The following is a 19,860-nucleotide window of genomic DNA, read 5'->3' as shown; positions in this document are numbered from 1 at the left end:
TTAGGGTGAAGAACAACAGGTGGTGGCTCAGCGAGGTGCTTTCTGTAGCATTCGGTGACTGCCATTAGACACAATCCCCACAGAAGATGCAAAACATCACTTAGAGGGACAGACCCTGCGCAATTAGGGATCCATCAGGAAGAGCTGCATGTTGGATTACAAGTATTAGGGGTGGTGCAAATCTGATTCCACCTAAAGGGGCTAACCTGTGGTATGTGGTGGGAATTCCCCTAGGGACCAACTAAATAAATCAGAAGCTTGTACTCAGTCTCCGGATGAAGCAGGACTGTTAAGCTATCAATGGTCCTGCTAGCACCCCTGTCCAAAGAGAGCAGTTCTGGGAACCGTGAGTGAGTCGGACCAAGGAAGGACTGAGAATGGAAACCCAAGACTAATGCATTATACAATTAAGGTCACAAATAAACAACCTGGAGGAAAGCAATCTGCCACTGTATCAATAAAGGAACCATACATATGCTACTCTTTGAGTACTGTGTTTGTGTGTTCTATTGATACAAACAGTGATGGATTTCTGCATGGAACAAATAGTCCGCATAAAAAAGGTGAACTAAGTGAGACAAGTGAATATATTAAGAGTGCTACAATAAGCCATTTGTACTATGAACAACAAAAGATAGATGAGATTGGTCATAGAAAGGGGTAAACGGACAGAGTTATGGCTGTTTCCACACAAGAGTGGTTAAACATCAAAAAAGAAAAACTAATATTTAAAAAATGTAATAATTAAAAATGCAAAACAAGTGAACTAAAGACAAATACATTATTATGGTCGAAACTGACGAACCAAAAACAAATAATAGAAATTAAATTAATAACATAACAATTAGAACTCTTACTTGATCCATATATTTCAGTGGGTCTCCCGTGTGACTGTTACTGGCTGCTGGTATTCTGACTGTTTCATGCCCTCAATGCATATTGTGGAATCTCATCTTTGTTTGTTTGACAACCATATTGTAGTGGAGTTGTGTTTTTCAAAATGTACTAGTGCCCTAAATACATATCTGCTGACAGATTGAGAGTTGATGAAATCTAGTTTTCTAAACTAACATGCACTGCCACTTAATAGGTTGTAACAGAATGATGTTTACCAAACATATTATTTTTCCCCTTTGTTTTTCTTGTTAATCCCATATTTTTTAAATTGGAATTCTGTATCTTTATTAAGTAAGACCCCCCATGACTATCTCTAACACCATCTCGGCCATTTTTTATTCGTCCCCTCCCTCCCAAGGCTACTCTGCTGTCCTCATCTGCATAGGTCCTATCTTTCTAACCTCTTTGTCAGTTCTCCGGGCTCTGCTTCCACTCCAAGCCTTGGCTGATAAAATGAGGGTCGTTTAGCCATGCTTACCAACGCTACACTGTAGAATCTGGAAGTTAGTGAAATGTTCTGTTTTTCACAATGTTTACATTGAAGTATTTTAAGTTAGTTAGTGCATTAACTCATATGATCCAATGAGTAAGTACTTTGACCTACCTGCACCAGTGAAGTGCCTCTATCTCAAACACGAATAAATTTAAAGATTTATTTAAAAAAAACTAAAATCTCTATTCCTTAAACACACCTCTATTCCTTATTTTCATTTCAATTTATATACACTCACTCCACGTCTTCCTAATACACAGCACAGTAAGACTTATTTCTAGCATTTGGGTAGTTTTGTTTATATATGTTATTTGTTTTTGTAGTTTTGTACATCTAAACATCTAAAAGGTCTCTTTGATGCACAATTTGTCGAGTCTATAAAATATTTTGATGATACATGAAACTTTAAAATATATTCTCTGGCACAATCACTCGCCCATACATCTTGCAGCTCTCAATAGGGTCACATTTCCCTAGACCTAATGCTTCTCTAATGACAAAACTCTGAATACATTGGAGGTTATCAGGTGCACTGTGTAGAAGACCTTGGTAGAGGCCACTGCAGGAGTCTTTCCAGGATGTAAAATGAGCTGAGACTAAATTTGCAGGCTTGGCCAACACGACTGGTACCCGATCTCTTCTTTTAACCCACTATCATATTGTGCACCTGTTCTCGCACTCCCAAAATCACTCTTCGCATCTGTTTTCCACGATGTTATAGTGGTTCTGTGGATGGCTAAGGTCATTTTTGGGGGATATATTTGCCGAATTCATCAACATTTTATTATTTGGGTGATAGTTTCCAAAGGAAACGATTAAAATGAGAGATTTGTGAGTCATATTATTTCGAAAATAGCTAGTACAGCAAAATAATTATATGCTAGCCAAACCTTCCACCAGCCAGGAACAGCACTGAATCCGAGGCACACCTACATGATCTTGTGCAGCCCATCCCTGTGATTTGTTAAAATGGTGCAGACGTAGAGGGTCTACAATGAACCAAAAATCATAAGGATAGCATTAAGAGCACTACTGCATGCTAAGGCCTGGATTAGGAGTTTGGTGAAGCACTATTCTCGGTGACATAACCACTTTGATGGAACACAACTGGCCTGCTGTTCCCACATCTGGATTTTCCAAGTGCAGGAACACCAGGCCTGGTTTTACTTGCCAGAATAGAAGGCCCGTAACATTGTGTGCAGATCTGGCATGAGCTGCGGGCGCAAGCGCAACCTGATCTTCCTGAGCCACCTCCTACAGCAAGGGCATCGCATGGACAGCTTTCTGTGCCTGGAACCCTGCCCGTCCACCACCCCAGCCCTTCTCCGAAATGGCGCCATACAGGAGTGGAAAAGTACCCATCATGACAGTCAGAATATGGATTCACCTGTGGATTTGTGCCCAGTAAAACTCTGCCTGCAGGCTATTCCTCTTCTGGGTGGAATAAACCAGAATATCCGGGTTCAGGTGTGAATATACTGACTGGAAAAGTTAATTCAAGCCACATAGTATCACCTGATCTAAATCCGTCTCACTTGTAACTGGGCCCTCAGCGCCACTCTAGACAGCATAAAGTTACAGATGTACCTTTGCAAGTAGGAAATGCTGGCAGTGGTCACTGGGTGATTGACAACTATTACACCTCTGACAGCCTGGGTCAGGTTGGAATTGGGGAATCATGCTGTTGTGTATAATATTACTTGCTTAGTATGGGGGCAAGTGGGTATGATGGGTGTGCAGAGGAGCCATGGAGGTTAATAGTGTGATCGTAGGGGACATACAGCATGCCGGAGGGTGTGCAGAGCATGTCTCAGGGTGAGCGAAGCAACGGGGCGGGGGGGGGGAAAAGAGCAGTATAAGATTGAGGGAATGTGGACAAAAGGTGTAAATGTTTGGGCAATTCCTGGATCACTAACAATCTCCTCGAAGGTGCGAGTTAAACTGAAGTAAGCAAAGCAACAAGTTATTTATTAACTTATATTGCATCCTCACAAAGGGTAATTGACAATTAGCAATAGTATATTTGAAACTTAAATAAGAAGCACATAGGGCCTGGTTTAGAGTTTGGTGGATGGGTTACTCTGCCACAAACGTGACAGAAATCCCGTCTGCCAAATTACGATCTCCGTAGGCTATTATGGGATTGTAACACTGCGGACAGGATGTTTGTCATGTTTGTGACAGAATAAGCCCCTCCTGCAAACTCTATATCAGGCTCTTAATTACTTACAAGGGAACATACCTCCGCAGACAGGGGAACTGCCAACACCAAATTCCCAGCCTAATCAAACCAGCGCTTTACTAGGCCAGCGATACGCATCATCCATATTACCATCTCCTCCGCTCCTCTTCGTATGTTTCTGCCTGCCAATGGATCCACTTACACTGTTCATTCAAATTCATTAGACCGAGGAGATAATTTGGTAATTTATAGAAGGTAAGTGGAATTATATTTTTTTAAAGGTGTAATATACTATGTAGATGGTACATTTTACACTGTTTCCATAAAGAAGTGACTCTTCTAGCTGTGGCTTCTCAAATATTCACTTTTAAATTAGTGTGGCGAGATGATCATCTCGACATTCATTTCTATAATAAAATGTGACATCCTTACCAGAAGTGTGCAAAATTGCGTAATTTTTTTTGCAAAATGTTGTGAAGTTCCATAAAACGTTCATGGATTTACACTTTTAAAGTGAAATGTGGTGTGCGTGTATCTAGTAAACTCTAGGTGCAATTTGCAAGTCATAAAATTCAGTCATAAAATTCAATAATGGCTCAGTGGATTGTGCACAGACTGTCAAGTGCCGCATGCTATGCACAAGGTAATAAGATTGAACTCTTACAGCACCAACTCCAGCTGTTATTCTTCTGCAGGTAATACAATAAGTACAATTGAGTTGGGTAATAATTGGTATGCCTTTCTAAGTGCAAACAGTTTTTGTGTGTAGCAGAAGCATGGTCATTTTTATCACTATTATACAGCTCTGCATACTAATACAATATATATCTCGTGCATTCAGGTGACCAGTTTTAGATGTGTACCGTGAGGACAGAATGCTGCACCTCTTCAGAAAATTTACCCTGCCTGTATTGCTCTGCGTTTTTGTTAACTTATATGTAGAACTTGTGTTTTCATACAGCTTATCTGCCAGGTTAGAATCGTGATTAAGCATTTAAAGAGTCATGAAGGGGTGAGATAGTCGGTGTAACAAAACTTAAGCGAGTCTTCCTATGCGGTATGTTCAGGGGCCCAGCTTACACCCAGACAGACTGTGGCCTGAAGAGAAGAGATGACTGAGGTCCCTCTAGGACCAGGATCCTAACCCCCTCCTGCAGCCCCCCTACACTGCAGGGGAGGTGGGCCCTGGGTTATGCTGCTGGAGAAAACCGCTCTGACCTGGATAGTAATGCTCCTAATTATCCAAAATACTACTAAGAGAATATTAATTGATAGTCATCAAATGGGAGGATATTTATAGAGAGGGCCCTGGGACCGTGTCTCCCTGTAGATTTCTTATGTTGAGACAGGAGGTGATATCGTTCCCTAGTTCAAGGGTCTCGAGGCTTCTCCCACATAAAGGCGCTGTGCTCTGTCCGGGCTGTGGCATTGTCATGCTTTATGTGTCAATGAACACCCAGGCTGTTCTTTGGCAGCCCAGGGGCTATGCCCTTTTACCTGTAAGGTCAAAGGGATCTTGCTGACACCAATGAGGAAATGACCATATGTGAGGCACATTTTAGGAATATTTTTATTAAGTACAAATAAAAGTTAAAAAGGACCAGAAAGGACCAGAAAAGTTGAATTCTACATTCTTTACATGAGTAGGTAGTGTCAGGCACTGAGTACCTGTACTTTTTTAATTTTAAAAGGAGAATACGTGCACTTATCAACAGAGATGCAAAATGTATAATGGGGGGAGTACTGGCACTTTTCAGTAGCAAACAGTTACCCTGGTATTACTGAATTCAACCGATTACCTAGCTCTCAGCCAAATCAAATTGCAGCAGTTACATCACAGCATTACACAACTCTCTGCACCTCCTCGCCACAGCTAAGCTGTCCCATCCGTGTGTGCGTACACCCACACATGCAACAGACAAAATGACGAAAATGTCATTGGTGCTCTATTTTAACAGTCAAAGCCTAATGTTTCATCTTTGCTTAGACACTATTAGGTACGCACTGGATTCAGACTCTGGTTACTCGCTGCTGCTATGTCACAGCAGGAAAAATCAAGCTTTAAGTGTGATGTTACAGGAAAGAGGTTGCTTCTTGAGATTGCTCACAATTCACCTGGATCTCTAGGCCCCAAGCAGAACTGTGGATCCCTGGGGGAGAGTTCTCTGCCTTGCTATCATTCTTCTGCCTCTCTGTGGTCTACATGGAACTGAAAGTAGTGGAAAAATATGGCTGGAGCCACCAAACACCGTCTATGGCATGGTGGGGGATAGCGAAAGGATTCCATGTAATACTTTTAAAATTTATTTGGCCAGGTGAAGGAGATGCAAGGGTTGGTGGAGGGAGCTGGAGGGATGCTGAATAATTTAAAAAAAACATTGGAGGAGGCAAGAGCTCTGCTGAGGCTGATCGGTAGGGTGACAGGACACATGGTACTTTTTACATTTTTAAGTGCGGGACGAGAGGGTTGCAGGTGCCAGGAATAGTCTGCTAAAATATATGTTGGAAAGGGTTGCTTAGTTATGGGGGAACCCTAAGAGAAAGGGGATGGGGTCAGTAAATGTGTGTGTGAGGTTTCCCCATGAGTCTCCTTTCCCTGCCAAGGTAAGATTGGGGGGGGAACGTACGAAACTAACATTTGTAGACCAGTAGCTCTCAGTAACGGTCAGTTTTTACTTTGGGGCTCCAAGTGATAATATAGACAACTTGATGACAACACAGTCAGTGCCCTTTCACCCCCTGAAGATGTCGCCCGTAGGGGAGGAAAGAGGGTTTTAAGGACCCAGGTATCTTCCTGCACCTAGGGGAATATTTGCCCGTTTCAAATCTAGGCTGGGTTGCTGCTTGTACAGTGAAAGGGGACCGATAGCTTTGTGTATCCCTGGTTACTGATTTATTTGGGCTGATGACTAGTTGCAGAAACCTCACACTTCTGTGCCTGTGTTTTGGGTACTCTAGTTTAGAGACCACCACAGTGCTACTTGCTGTGAGCAGAATCACTGTACACAAAAGCTGTGTCTGGAAAGTAGCCTGAGAAGTACACTTGAAAGGAGAACCACCCCAAACCAGTTCAGAAGTGTGAGGCAGTGGATCCACATCCCATCGAGGAAATATATATATAAATGGGACCCAAACGCTCCACTTTGTTCAAGTTCTATATTCTATACCTTTCAGGATGATTTAAGAGAGTGTTCAACAGAGTACTCAATGGGACGCTGTATGGCCAGGGCTGGTGTATGTCTGAGACCCAGTCTTCCAGAAGTAAGGGGGGCATCACCTAAAGTCTGCAGTTTTTGCTCGAGTAATTGATGGCCTGCTTGAGTGCCTAGAAGCCAGTTCACAGAAAGGAAAGGAGTCTGTCTGGTCCTGCAGGAGAGGCTGTCCAAAAGGAGAAGCCCAGCATTTTTCCCCAGTGGTGGGTACCAAGAGGAAGTGGACTGCTGAGAGCAAACCAGGAGCCACCCCTGCTATGACGTGGGCTCTTAGCAGGAAACACCCTGCATAATCACCTGTTTGACCCGATAGGCGGTGCGACTGCAGTATAACAACCTCGTTCCGATTGGATCTGCAACTGCTGTACAATGACTTTGGCTTGGTTGGGGCTGCAACTGCTTAATGGTCTTAGTCAAGACGGCATCTGCTGTATAATACCATTGACCACTTCGGGGTGGCAGCTGTCTAATTGCCCCTTCAGAGATTCAATGGGTTCACATTGCATCCCTCAATTGGCCCATCAGGGCAGCAACTGCCTAAGTGTCCCAGTCAGGGGTGCACTACAACTGCTATATGACATTAGCATGGCTATGCTACAGCTACCTGCTTGTCTCGGGCAAGGTGCAACTGCTGTGTGATGACATCCGCCCACTCTGGGCTGCACGAGCTGTTAAGTGGCATCGTTCCACCAGAGGCTGCCTCTGCGTTCTAGGAGTTTAGGTAGCTGCATCACAGAGAGTGGACTACGTGCTCCGCTTTCCGAGATGCAGCCAGACCTGGCGCACATGATAGCTCCAGAGTTTTCTCTTGCTCACTGCAGGTCTTCCGAAGGAAAGACTCCAAAATAACAGATGCCCTCCAGAGAGAGCACCAGGAGCTGCTTCATACTCACTAGGCCTCCAGGGGTAAACTCTTTAGAACAAAGTGGACTGAGTGTGCATGTGACTTGTGGGGACATTAAAGAGTGCACCCTTACCTGATTTATGCCTCTGACATTACTACTAGGGTGATGGACAATTAGGGGGCCGCCAGGGGTGAGTTTAGTGCAAAAGAGGGAGTCAGCAGGTGTAGCATCACAGAGGGAAGACATCACCAGGGTCAGTAACTTAAATTGACTTGTGTAGCATTTGGTACCACTGTGTGACTAAAAGTGCTTTCTTTTCCTTGAAAGATAAACACTGGGCTGGGCATTGAAGCTATTGTGTCTGTTGGTTGATTTTGAGTTCTGCGCTTGTGCGCCCTGCTACCTCCCTGAGAAGCCTGCGCCTTCTTGTGATCGCTATGCTAGGACTCAAGAGCGCAAAGGGCTGGGCTTGGCCCAGTTGAGCTACAGTGGGACCGGCCCCAGTTCACCAGTGGCAAATGACCCCAACCACCACGGCTGGGGCCATGTCTGCCCTGCAAGCCCTTGGCCCCAAATTGAGTCCTTCATTGCACCACGATGCCCAGTGGGACAGTCCACCATATCTATAATATGGCCCCGGAAGTAGCCATGCCAGCCGTGTTTATAACACTTAGCATTGCAGTGAAGGGTGCAGTGTCTTCAGATACATGTTGGATAACAAAACTGAAAATGTTCTGTGCCAAAGGTCATTCCTAATGTGACAGGCATAGTTTAGCAGAAGTGCCACTAGGCATTATAGAGTGCCTGCTTTGACGAAATTTATCTATCAGCCTCTCTGCCTTTTGGAGAAAAAAAACAGGGCACAAAGAATTCATTTTTTAAGGAAGCTCTGTCCTGCACACCGTCCTGCAGTTAACCGGTGCAGGTGGTACGGAAACTCTCAAGTCAAGTCTGGTTGTTCATAATGGTTCTTGCAACGGGTTAGAAGTTTGCACCCGGTTTGGTTATAATTACCTCCTGTTCTATAAATGTGTTATCAAAGGCCCGCCTTATGCTTCGGACCTGTAATTGCTCTCAGTCAAAATCATTTTTTATGCAACGCCAGCCTTGCCTAACTTCTGCACGGCTCATTAGTCCGACTTCCCTTCCCGCCTTCTGAGAAGTTTAATCTCGTCACACAACGTCTGTAATTACGGCGTGTCGTAATGGCGGCTTCGGGCCACCTGATTTGAACATCTTAGCCATAAAAGCAGGCCCGCCAGCTTCCGGGCTCCTTACGTGACAGTACTGGCAGCCTGTTATTACAGGCGAGGCTGGGACACCCCCGCAACCAGATGCCCCATTGACGACTGAGAGACAAACCGGCAGGTAATTGACGGGGAGGGTTTGACAAAAACGAAAATCGAAAAAAAAAAAAATCAAAAAGGGCAGACAGAAGAGATCGGATATTCTGAAGCAAGCAGATGGCATTAAGTGTGTGTCTGCAGCAGCGGGTTCCGGATGTATGATGCGGTGTACGGATGTGAACAGCCAGAGGGCACTTTTGGAACATGCGCGATGCAGATCGTCCGTAGCTCTGGTTATATCAGCGGCTCCTCTCGTAGAGCCCGTTTTTTATTTGATAATAACTTTGGCGCTATCAAATCTTCACAAGACTTTAACCAAACAATATAAATGACTTATGTTCGACCCCTCAGACTTTGGTGCTAATTCGTAAAGGACTTAAAAGTGGCAATTGTCCCCCTCACAGTGTGCGGCGCGCGCTATCTACATCTTCGTTTTTAAGACAGCGGCAGAAACAGCAGAATAGACAACAACAAACTTTACATGGGCACTGAACCTACTTTACTGAACGTGATTTTCCAACTCACTCTCCATGATTTTCCGTATCTGGGGTAATCCTGTTGACTAGGTTTGCTGCATTTTAAGCATAAGCATGTGTATATGGGAGTGGCATATAGTCTGCAGACATTTGCAGCGTAGCACACCTTACGTCTAGCCCGTACCAACTTAAGCACCTGCACCTATCCTTTGGCAATGTGCAACAGGCCTGGCCTTTGGTTAGACCCAGCAGCCAGCCTCATTTCCAAAGAACCCACTGCATACAGCCTTTGCCATACATTGTGAGATCTGACTGCAGGGCATAGTCTCCTGTGCCCAGCTACAATAGCTGTCAAAGCAGGGCCTTTGGTCGTTGCTACAGGTTTCTCCAGGCCCCAAGCACACCAAATGTATCCAGAAAACCAAATGTGCATGGTCTTTAGCTGTGCACAGTTACTCTGTGGCCTTAACCCTCACGCTCATTGTTTCGGCTGTGCAAAGCTTTCAACCTTGCACAACAGCCTCACGGTGCAATGCCAGGCCTTTGGTCCATGTGTCCACCCAGTCAGCGATGCACAGCCTTTGGACTTCAAGAGTGGGTAATGGTCACTGAGTGCATGGTGTACTAAAAGGCCACACTCTTCACCCAACCTAGTACCACCCAAGCCAGCCTCTGACTACCCCCTGCAGCCAGTTATGTATCCAGAGAAAAAATTGTTGGAAACACAGGGATAAAGGTGCAGGATTTACCCTTTGGTCATCCGCCAGGGATGCGTTTAATGCAAAAGAGGGAGTCAGCAGGTGTAGCGTCACAGAGGGAAGGCATCACCAGGGTCAGTAACTTAAATTGACTTGTGTAGCATTTGGTACCACTGTGTGACTAAAAGTACTATCTTTTCCTTGAAAGATAAACACTGTGCTGGACATTGAAGCTATTGTGTCTGTTGGTTGATTTTGAGTTCTGAGCTTGTGCGCCCTGCTACCTCCCTGAGAAGCCTGCGACTTCTTGGCATCGCTATGCTAAGACTCAAGAGCGCAAGGGGCTGGGCTTGGCCCAGTTGAGCTATAGTGGGACCGGCCCCAGTTCACCAATGGCAAATGACCCCAACGACCACAGCTCGGGCCATGTCTGCCCTGCAACCCCTTGGCCCCAAATTGAGTCTTTCATTGCACCACGATGCCCAGTGGGACAGCACCTCTGGATGCCAAACCAATGGCACACATTCACAGCTGTGTAATGCGACCTGAGGGTTCCTAGCCCTCGACTTCCCCCAGAGCCCATAGACAGTGCACTTACGGGACTGATTATATGGCCTGACCTTTGGCACCTGATTGCATCCAGTTCCTATGGCACCCAAACCAGCTGGGCATAGCCTCAGCCGTGTGTAGCAGACTATGAGTGGAGTGCCTAGCCATAGCAGGTAGGATCCCAACTACAGTGGACCAAAGGGGTCTGGCAGTGGGAAGTGCAGATATCAAGGTGCGAGACCATGTATGATCTTGGATATATGCATTATAACTCATGTTTGCCATTTCTGACCGCCTCGCTACACTTATATCATGCACGCAGGCGTTTACTGGGTTCACTGAATCAGCTTTTACTGTTGCTCTGATGGTGCAGAGGCTGCTGTAGGGCTGGGCTTGTATGAATGGACACAGAATTGCATGCTTCTGAGAGTGAGTAAAGGAGTACCACTTAGATGACTAACGTGTTGTTTAAGGACACATCAATTTTGTACGTAAAATACATACATATTCAATACAATCATATATCCTGTTTTTCACAGTTGACTCTTTTTGCAGATTTATCATCACTAAAAACAGAGTTCGTATAAATTTAACAAAATAACTCAATGATACACTTCCTAAAGAGGCAGCAGTTTTATCGCTGCTAAAAAAACCACTTGTAAATCAGTGCTTTGAATGGAAAATCAGAATCCGATGACAACCGAGTTTGTTCATTGTTAAGGTACATTAATGCACTTATAAAAAAAGAATTATGTCTGTAGGCATAGAAGGAACAGCAGAGATGAACCTTCTCAAATCTTTAGTCTAAACTGCTCAGATGTTTCCAAGCGATGGCTAACTGTACGAATCATGCATAAGATGACATAGGATAGCAAGGTGTAACACAGCGGCACCGCATAACCTTAGGATAGAATAAGAACATGGCAAAATAGAGCACAGAAAATACTGTAACAACATAATAAACAACTTAACATAATATAGCCTAGCAGCCTCAAACGAAGATGGTGCTATTGAAATGCCAGTGCATGAAATCTACCAATCACCTTTGTGAACACAAACATGCAGCTGGTATGTTGGCTGTTTTTTTTAAGATTGTTCAGTTCTGTGAGCTGGACCCTGATTCGTCCTTTCCTCTAACACTGATCGCTGGTGGGAGAAGCGGGCTCAGCTTGATTTAAAGCCACCTTTTTGTGCTCTTGCAAAAAACTGCTTGAGCAGTTTTCTCATTTGTCAGCCTGAGATAACCAATCTCCTGCCCTGCCTGCGGCGAAGTACCCGTATGATTCTATTAAAAATATGTGATTATTATTTTTTCGGTTATTTTTTTGTAAGCATAAATCATCTACATTTAGGCAGCAGTTTAATGTTTTTTTTCTTATCATATAATCGCCCCACAAAAAATACCAAAGTAACTATTGCACCATATTGCTGGGACCACACCCTTTACATTTGCCAATGCTTGTTCAGAAGCTTCCAGTTTGCATTTGGAAATCTGAACCACCACACGATTGTGTTGCACAGTAACACCCAATATAGTTACATCACAAGGGCAAGATTAGACCCCAGAGTTCTTGATTCTCAGGCATCGGTTGCTTTGGTCAGGGGCTTTCCGCGTGGATCCACCCCTTCTGTTGGCCCACTCATGGAGTATATTTAGCTGTAGTATAACTGATTTGGTTAGCATGCAATGCAAAAATCATTGTAAGGCATTTTGTGTTCTAAACTCTGTTTGCTGGGAAGCAGCTCTGGTACCGCTAAATAGATTCCTTAAAAAAATATTTACTCTACAGATGTTGGATGCACGTCAGTAGTTCTGGGAAGACAGCTTAATTGCAGCCAGTTTCAACGCAGCTGAAAATTAGGGGTCGGGGTTTATAAGAAATGGTGCTTTGATTGAGCGCAGCCTTTGATGACGAGTACTAACTTGTTTACAGAGTATGCTGGAAAGATGCCTAAATGTGGAAACCTTCACCCTTTCCAAAGTAGGCCTGTGGCTCTTACCATCATGTCCAGTTGTTTTTGGCAGGCGCGTGGCTTGAGACATACAGAAAGGTTTGAAAGAAATATATGGAAGCAGGTGCTAACCTGGAGACCCTCCCTGTTCTGAGGTGTTAGAAGGAGGAGGGGAAGTCTGTAAACCAGAAAGGCAAGGAAGTACTTAGTTTGTGGAGAAACATTAGTGCAGGGGCCCAAAGTTTGTTTTAGAAGACCACCACCTCTGCTGTCGAATGCTGGAGTTAATGATCATCAAGGCTGCCGGCCTAGCGTTGATTCCGCCTAACCCTCCTTCTACCACCACCGTTCACACACACCGTCTCTTCATCTCCCTGTTCCATGTTCTATGTCATCTCTCCTTTTTCCATTTATCACCTCTTTTCAAATTTTTCTCTTCTTCCTCTTGCTCCGGGTGCCCAAACTTGAGTGTCGGTGCCCATCACCAACACACATTAAGCACTGCGGCCTGGTGGTCTATTCTAGCAAAAAGTGCTTATTTACCTGTTTATTCCAGATGCAAAGTAATAAATAAATGATTTGCTTTTGGAAACATAAATGTATTTAGAGCATTGTCTGCTGGTCAGGGTTTTCCATCAGGGAGGAGACAGTATTAGCATTGCGTCGTTCCTCTTTCTTGGGTTTATTTTTTTAATGCGGTGAACAGCATGGGCCTCCACTCTGTGCCATTTCTGTGGTAGAAGCGTGGCTACAGGATACACTGAAGAGAGACTAACTATAGTATATTGGTGGAAGGTGGAATCAGAGCTGGTGACAGCAGGGAGCGTAGCGGGAGCATATCATTAATAAATAACTATATAAGAAGCCAACCTGCTAGACGTAGAAGGTGCTGCCGCACAGGCTGGGGTGTCGGGTAGGGGTATTAGTAATGTGAGCATTGCCCTTGCTGTACTTTCAGTGTCTGTGACCAGTTCAGACATCCCAAATGGCTGTGGGAGTCAGGAGGCAGTAGAAGCATTGCCCTATGGAAGAGGTTTAAAGAGACAGAAGAAACATTTAAGTACTTGCAGCATGTGCCACAGCAGCACAACTGCAGTGACTTTTGGTGGTTCTTAAGAACACAAGAATCCATGGATTGCATCAGGTTTGGTTATGAGCTATCTGGTATTACAAGCTAGGCTAGCAGAAGGAGATGCGAGAAGAAAATTGGCTGTAGGGGAAAATCTCGAAGAAGTTGGTAGAAAAAGGCGCATTTTAGGTTCTGTTCAACAGACAGTATTAGTAGACATAGCTGATAAGCAGTGAAAAGAGATGCTCGCTCTCAGACATTTGTTGATAATCAATGATGATAATGTCCTTGACTGTGTTTGTGATTGGCCATTGTTGCTGCCGCCACAGAGAAAGTCCAGTCTCCAAATGTTTTAAGATAGGCCCCCAGATTGTGCCACTTTTACAGGGCAGAGATGGAGGGTCTATGTAAACCACCTGGGCAAACGAATTCCAGGTGCCATAAATCTCCGTCAGTGAAGGATTCAACTTCAGAAAGTTGGCTGCCATCTAACAGTGAGAATGTTTGTCATGTTAGCTGGTCAAATATTCCATCTTCTGGCTCATATGGACTTCATCAAAACAAATATTAGCCAAGTAGTGTGTGCATATAGTAGTGAACTACTGCCAATTCGAGGAGGCTGGCCTGAGGTTGTAGGTAACTGTTGAATAATAGGTGACCTACAATGGACCCTTGTGACATGTCTCAGTTAATGAGTTTTGTTTGTTCGCCGAATGTGAGAGGCAATAGCTGACATCTTCCACTCAAATAGATTTCATCTGTTCTAACACTCAGCATGAAATACCATCTTCTGACAATCTGGAGATGGCCACGTGATGATCAATTTTGTGTGCAGGGAGAGACAAACTCATATTTCGGTAGCTGATGGCAAATAGCATGCATGCATACACAATGCTAGAGAGCTTGGATGAATACCAAACAGAGACAGAGAACGATAGTCACATTGAGTGGCAATTCGTGAACTTTCAAAAAGATGGGTATAAAACCATGCCCAAATTGCACTGAGTGAGTGGGTTTAGGGAGCAAATATTTCTGTAGTGGAAGTCTTCTTGGAGAACAACTTCATACAAATAAGTCCCAATACTGCTTGAAATTGTATAAAGTCAATTGGTTTTCTTGGAAAGTTCTAATGGGGCTCTAACGAAAAGTTCTAATTCTTGACTAGAAAAGATCCGACCCTCCAAATTAGTTTTAAGGGGTCTCTCCCTGAAAATACTTTAAAAACAGTGGGGCCTATCTTTGTAATCTGCAGCACAGTGTCCCCAAGATATGAAATGAAAGGCCAAATTCAAATAATCTGGGTGTACAATTTAGAACAGATTCCTATTATTTTAAATAAGCATAAACAAAGCTAATAGGTTGCGCTTTGGGGCTTATTGGCTTTGTCAATGCTTTTAGCAATGCTACACAACATCCCTGATGTTACGCACATGTCTAAAAAATAAAAAAAAGCTTTTGACTCATCTTACCATGTCACTTTGACGTGTGTGCTTACAAAATGACGTGGCTGCCTTTTTTCCTTCTAGGTTCCCAGTCAAATTAGATTGGTAACTAAAAAGGAAAAAAAGTGCAAAGCTTTTTTAAAAGCGAATATGGAAGCACCATGGGGGATGAGGAACAGAAGGAACGGGGGGTGCGACTAGGGAGATAGCAAAATGAGGGGTCCGGGTGGGGGAAGCAGCATGAGGGGTACTACTGGGAGGATCAGACGGGTAAAAGACAGAAACGTCGAGCTGCCGGGGAGAAAAAAATTGCGTCTGAAAAATGAGCAGTGGGAAGGACACAGAAATGTGTCCATGCTTCAGGGGAGGGACAAACTCAGTAAGAGGAAGGAAAGCCCACACAAGCTGAAAACTAAGAAGCAAGCAAATGAGTGACAATGAAGACAACCAATGGTAGTCAACAGGAAGGCTCTAAGATATGGTAATCTCAGGGGTCCCTTATCGCATTTTGCTGGGGGGTTGGCATACTTTTGTGTTATGCCATTGAGCCCACCTGCAGCTCTGGTGAAGGGCGAGCTTTCTGTGAAGACTGACCACGCTCCTCGGAAGCTACAAAACAAAATGTTTATGGCTTGAAATGGAATATTTGACTTAGTTGTTGTTGCATGAATTTTAAAAACCATGTTCAGGAGCTAATTGTTGATCTATTTAAAAGTTTACATTTTGTACGCCTTTGCAACACCAAGAATCAATGCTTATTCATTAACTACTGGCTAATTTTTATTAATCAGAACGTACTAATTTGTGAATTCATATTAGTGTTACCTATATAGTGCTTTAGACCCCATAGGGTTGAGATTTCTGCCCCTGTCACCAAAACAACCATGACCCAGGTTTACAAAACCGCAGGCAACACAGCACAGCGGTTTAAAAGGCAGCACGGCATTGTGTGACAGGGAGGGAGCAGGAGAGCGCCATACTATGATGTGGCACTCTCCTCCCCACACCCTAGCGCTGGCACTGGTTTCAGCTGCCGTGTGCCACGCAAACACCTTTGCACCATAGTCCAAGGGTGTGTGTGTGAGTCTAGCATAGTTTTTGCATTGGAATGGTATCCTTCCAGTACAAAATACTATGTTTAGACACATGTTAAAACTTTTCCTACTTTGCATGCATTCTGGACAGTGCAGCATGCATGCAAAGTTGGAAAAGAAAGGAGAAATTAAAACATATCTCCTTTTAACCCCTCCTTTCAAATGGTGCTACCTTTTGGTGCAAAACCCTGTCTACTATGGTTTGTAGATAGGGGTTTGCATCAAAAGTCATGGGTGTTTGCATAAGATCGCCCATTTACCAGCCATGTAATGCCCCTTTGGCGCTAAGTAACTGAAAGCATGCTTTGTGCTGCTTTGTGTTACTTTTAGGGTACTTTCCAGCGCAAAACAAGTTTTGCGCTGGAAAGTAAATTAGGAAATAATATTTTGTGCTGGTCAGCGTCACTTATGTGATGCAAACCTGGCGCAAAATGTTTGTGAATCTCCCTTCATGTTTTCAGTCCTGGGCTTCTATTACACAGTCTGATGCATTCTGGAAGTTGCAGTGGGCATTTGCGTCTATGCGCAAGCCTGGCCAAAAGGCAGTGGAGTACTGTACATGGTGAAAGACAAGCATAAAGTCAATGTGCAATAAGAGAGGAAGCTGAGTGGTAGATGGGTAATGCATTGTGATGTAGTGTTCTTTAAAAAAGTGAGTCTTCAACTATTTCCTAAACTGGAGACGCATTGGGGCGGTCCTGATGGGTGCAAGGATTTTAGTGTCCATTGGTGACCGTCAAAAGCAGTGGGGTGCTCAACCCTACTCTGATGGGACAGGTGCCACTGGTTACCTTGTCCTTGATCAGGAAGATGATCATTAGATCCCAGCAAGCATTGACAGCAGAGCAGAAGATGAGGATCATTGCCTTCAGTGGCAATGTCAGCCGGTAGCAGTAGTACCTCTAAGGTGGCCTTCATTCATCCATACCAAAGTAATACTGCTGGAAGCGTCAGTAGGGTTGTGTTCTGTGGTGGAAAGGAGTCCAGGGGTGCACTGCCGCAGATAACTTTGTAGAATTCTCTAGTGGGCAGGCTGAAATCCCAAAGATGTCTTTGGAACATCTGTATATAATAATTCAGAATCTGAAGCCAAATGAGTGGAAGCCGGCTGATGCAGCGGCTTTGCACCGGGGCTTAATATTTATAACTCGGGCTACTGAGGGAGGTGCTTCTGACAGAGGCACCTGTGCTGCCCTCGTGGTGCCCGACTGCTATAAGTGATCATAGTCACCAGTGGTGCTGTAGCTCTGGTGAAAATATATATTTCGACTCTGTCTGAGATCTACAGATAAATGATTATAGATAAGTCTTCCAAATTGTAGGCAGTGGCTACATAAACAAGCTGTGGGAAAGCCAATAGGCCTGGTTTGCATTTTGAGTCCTGACTAAAACATTGAAAAAACCGTGTTGACCAAAAAAAAAAAAAAAGACTGCTTTCCAGTTATACTTCTATGGAATATAAATAATATCTGCTGATTAAGTGTACTTTTGAGATGTACAAAAGTTCTTAATCCTTTGCCATGCAAGCTCCTGGTAGGAAGCAAAGTGATACACCATCAACCATAGCATAAGGCAAGATAGATATACTTATCTACTAATGCTGTGCATAGAGAATACATAATTGCAAATGTACATGATAGGTAAGTTACTGCAAGGATTCTGCCACAAAAAACAAGCCTTTTTACAACTATATACCCTCATCCACATTACTGATGGAGGAGTTAATATAGGAGCAGAAATAACGTTAAAACTATATATCATAGGTAAGGGCAGGCAAAAGTCCACATTTACGCAACCAAAACAAGAATATCTGCACTGAACGAGTAACATACAGACTTCAAGTAAATTGCAACTGGGCCATGGGTAGAATGTAAGAGATTGCACAAGGAAGTAGCAGTGAAGAAGCAGCTGTTTACACTTTTTTTGAAGCCTTACATATGAGTGTATGGAATATAGGTCTAGCCAGTGAAAGGCTGAGAAAGTACCCTTTGTTGCTTGAATCTTGATCTTAAAAAGTGCATGAGATCTCTATAGAGAGTGACTGCCTCCAGCGATCACAAGCGTTTGTGCCGGGTAATCTTGCAATCTCTCTCTCTCTCTTTATATATATTAATAAATATGTACATATATATATATATATATATATATATATATATATATATATATTTTATTGTGGCCATTTTGTATTATTATACAATTGCTTCAGATTTTGCATGCACGTTTATTTAAGATCTTCTAGGATTTTTTATGTATTTTTCCTTCCTTTCCCGTCATATTTCTGATATGTCTACTGTCCAACTAAGTATACCTTTTTATTGTCTGTATGTACTTTCACCTTCTTCTGAATATAAGTTACTAGATGTATTTTTCTACTTTGATCATGTTCATTGTCACGTGCAGTGCCCTGACTTCTCATGGCCTTGTCTGCACTAAATAGATCTTTATAATAAATAAATAGTGCCACGAATAAAACAACGTTCAGAACAAAAGTAATCCAGTCTCTTCAACTTTGATGTCATCTTCTGGGGGCAAGTAGTCCATCCCTCAACCAGAACTCAGAGAGAGATTAATTTACGTCCCGCCGACAAGACCTTAATAGTGCAACTATATGCCCCCGAGCCAGAGACCAAGGAACAGGAACCCCGCTTCCAATATGATATTTCATCACTGGAACAAGAGTTCTTTGCCCAGTGGGAATGAGCATTAATTGCCTGGCTCAATCACTCACTCACTCTTTAAAATATGCACCCGCTCTTTTTCTAGGTCACTGGGTCATGTAGGCTTACGCGTTTATGGGCGAAGTGATTGTTGAAGTTGTGATTCGGGCAGTTCTTGTGGGGTGAATAATGTCTCTGGTGTCTCCTAACCCAGAGCCCCCGCCACTCTGCTCACGAGGAGACAGCCACGGATAGAGTTGATCTTTGATGCAAAGTTTCAGTTTGAGTTTGCAGTGCGTCTTTCCCTGCTAGAATGCCCTCTTTCTTATGGTGCTTTAGACCAGTGGATTACGTTGTCACTGAATAATTTACTTTAGTGAATGTTTGCTTTTTCTGAGGTTTATAGAACAAGGACTTTCCTTGCTGTTTTAACATGTTATCTCTGAGACTGAGGCACGTGATAGATCCGACTGAGTACTTAAAGATTGGCACAATCACTACTTGCGTGTAATTATCTATTTTTGGAACTTGCACTTAACTTCAAAATACTTATAAAAGCAAGCTGCAGTCCTTGTTTCCATGACTGAGGCATATTTAAGGCGCAGACTTAAGGAATATTTGTAGAACCCCTTTAATAAATTGAACAACACAGAGCTGTAGGAAATCGCAAAACTTAAATAGCATTCGTTTCCCTACCTGCACAAATATATACTTCACTGTTGAATAACAAACATTTTATTTATGTCCCGGATCCCAAATCTTTAAAAACAAAAGTTACATGTATTTATTACTAAGACATGTATTTATTTCTAAGACGTGTCAGGCCACAAAAAGCACATTTCATTGATGAATGACACAGTGAGGAAATTGTGTGTTTTCCCCCTATTGTTAGATCAGTGTGCTTGTGACTCGTGGGTTAAATAGGCCATTTGATCTTACAGTGGTGT

The sequence above is a fragment of the Pleurodeles waltl genome, chromosome 4_1 (genome assembly GCF_031143425.1).
Source record: "Pleurodeles waltl isolate 20211129_DDA chromosome 4_1, aPleWal1.hap1.20221129, whole genome shotgun sequence".
NCBI classification, from domain to species: domain Eukaryota; kingdom Metazoa; phylum Chordata; class Amphibia; order Caudata; family Salamandridae; genus Pleurodeles; species Pleurodeles waltl.
This window is presented reverse-complemented; position numbering follows the sequence as displayed.